The 2,850-nt window shown below is 41.1% G+C and overlaps 1 pseudogene; it reads right to left on the reverse strand.

The window, feature by feature from the left end:
• Positions 1-573: 573 nt before the first annotated feature.
• On the reverse strand, positions 574-1,729 carry LOC150021274 (ADP/ATP translocase 2 pseudogene; annotated as a pseudogene).
• Positions 1,730-2,850: the final 1,121 nt, after the last annotated feature.

Raw genomic sequence — 2,850 nt, forward strand, 5'->3', positions numbered from 1 at the left:
GTACTCCTTGTTTACATACCTCTGGTTCAGTTATGCTCATTTGTTTGTGTTGTTCATTAGTTTCCTGTAATAGGTGACAGATAAAGTATTTTTCTTTTGTTGCCTGGCTTATTTTGCTAAGCATAATTCTCACTAGTTCCATCCATGTTGTTGCAAATGGTAGAATTTCCTTCTTTCTCTCTGCTACATAGTACTCCGTTGTGTAAATGTACCACAATTTTTTGATCCACTCATCTACAGATGGGCACTTAGGCTGTTTCCAGCACTTGGCTATTGTAAATAGTGCTACTATGAACATAGGGGTGCATAGGTTCTTTTGAATTGGTGTTTCAGAATTTTTTGGATATAATCCTAGCAATGGAATTCCTGGTTCAAAAGGTAGTTCCATTTTTAGTTTTTTGAGAAAATTCCAAACTCTTTTCCATAGTGGCTTCACCAGTCTGCATTCCCACAAACAGTGCACTAGGGTGCCCTTTTCTCCACATCCTCGCCAGCACAAGTTGTTTGTTGATTTGTTGATGATGGCCATTCTTACCGGTGTGAGGTGGTATCTCATTGTGTGGTTTTTTTTTTTCTTCAAATTTGTCATTTAGCAGGAGTGACTGAAATAAAAAATATAATTGAGTCCCACCATCACCATGGAAATGGCTTCAAGAGAAAACTGGTCAGATGAATATTACTGCTCCCCATTTTCAACCAGTAAAAAGTTGCCACTGATAAATAGACAGCCAAGAGTCTTTCGAGAATGCTCAAGATATGTTACATAATACAACATGCCTGTTCACGGGGGAGGGGGAAAGACTACGAAATAATTTATGTGAACTTCTTGATTTCATCATACAAGACCAGCACAAAAGCACCACCCATGCCTCTGAGAACATTGGACCATGCACCCTTGAAAAAGGCTTTGACTCCTTCATCACGAGCAATTTTCCTCCAGCAGTTGAGCATGCCTGTGTACATGATATCAGTTCTTTTGCGCCCTGACTGCATCATCATGCGGCGACGAACAGTGTCAAATGGATAGGAAGTCAACCCAGCCACCGCTGTGACGGACTGTGCGATCATCCAGCTGACGAAGATGTGAGTATTCTTGGGATCTGGAAGCATTCCCTTTGCAGTGTCATAGATACCAAAGTAGGCAGCTCGATAGATGATAATACCCTGCACAGACACATTAAAGCCTTGGTACAGGCCCTTAATCCCATCAGGTTTGTAGATCTTAACCAGGCAGTCACCAAGGCCTTTGAATTCCCTTCCAGCTCCAGCTTTGCCCACATCAGCTGCTAGATGGGTACGGGCAAAATCAAGAGGATATACAAAACACAAAGAGGTGGCCCCAGCGGCACCACCGGAAGCCAGATTTCCTGCAAAGTACCACCAAAACTGGGTTCTCTTGTCCACATCACCCAGGAAGATCTGCTTGTATTTATATTTGAAGGCAAATTTGAGAGCCTGGGTGAGGAAGTATCTGATGACATTTGCCAGGTTACCGCGCCAGAAGGACAGGACTCCCTGCTCCTTGGGGATACGAACCACGCAGTCTACAATGCCCTTGTATTGCTTATCTACGGTGTTTTGCTTGCTGGCATGCTGCAGCTGCAGCAGCAGCTTGACCCGCTCGATGGGCGCTACCGCTGTCTTGGAGATGGCCGCCGCCACTCCACCTGCCAGGAAGTCCTTGGCAAAGGACACAGCAGCATCTGTCATGTTGAAGGAAAGAAGGAGCGGGAGAATGTAGAACTAGGATCAGAACCACTTGGGACTCTGGAGCTGTAGTCATTGTGGTTTTTATTTGCATCTCTCTGATGGCTAGTGATGTTGAGAATTCTTTCATATGTCTATGGGCCCTCTGTATGTCCTCTTTGGAGAAGTATTTGTTCAGGTCCTTTGCTCATTTTTTAATTGGGTTGTCTGTCTTCTTGGTGTTGAGTCCTATGAGTTCTTTATATATTTTGAAGATCAATCCCTTGTCTGAGATGTCATTGGAGAATATATTTTCCCATATGGTTGGTTTCCTTTTCATCTTGCTGATGTTTTCTTTAGCTGAGGGAAACTTTTTAGTCTGATGTAGTCCCATTTGTTTATTCTTTTCTTTATATCCCTTGCCTTAGGAGATATATCAGTGAAAATGTTGCTATATGGGATATCTGAAATTTTCCTGCCTATGTTTTCCTCTAGGACTTTTATGGTGCCACGGCTTACATTTAAGTCTTTGATTCATTTTGAGTTGATTCTGGTGTATGGTATAAGTTGGCGGTCTAGTTTCATTTTTTTGCATGTCCCTGTCCAGTCCTTTCAACACCATTTGTTGAAGAGGCTCTCTTCACTCCATTTGATGATCCTTCTCCCTTTGTCAAATACTAGTTGACCATATAGACCTGGGTTTATTTCTGGGCTCTCTATTCTGTTCCACTGATCTATATGTCTGTTCTTATGCCAGTACCAGACTGTTTTGATTACCATGACCTTGTAGTATGGTTTGATATCAGGTATTGTGATTCCTCCTACTGTGTTCTTCTTCCTCAAAATTGCCGTAGCTATTTGGAGTCTTTTTTGGTTCCATTAAATTTTTGAAGTATTTGTTCTAGGTCTGTGAAAAATGTCATTGGTATTTTAATAGGGATTGCATTGAATCTATAAATTGCTTTGGGTAGTATAAACATTTTAATGATGTTGATTCTTCCCATCCATGAACATGGTATATGCTTCCATTTATTTGTATCTTACTTAATTTCTTTCTTCAGTGTTATGTAGTTTTCTGAGTACAGATCTTTTACCTCCTTGGTTAAGTTTATTTCTAGGTACTTTATTTTTCTTGTTGCTATGATAAATGAAATTTTTCTTTCA

Source organism: Furipterus horrens, unplaced genomic scaffold, assembly GCF_987537825.1.
Source record: "Furipterus horrens unplaced genomic scaffold, mFurHor1.1.pri manual_scaffold_1, whole genome shotgun sequence".
Classification (NCBI taxonomy): Eukaryota; Metazoa; Chordata; class Mammalia; order Chiroptera; family Furipteridae; genus Furipterus; species Furipterus horrens.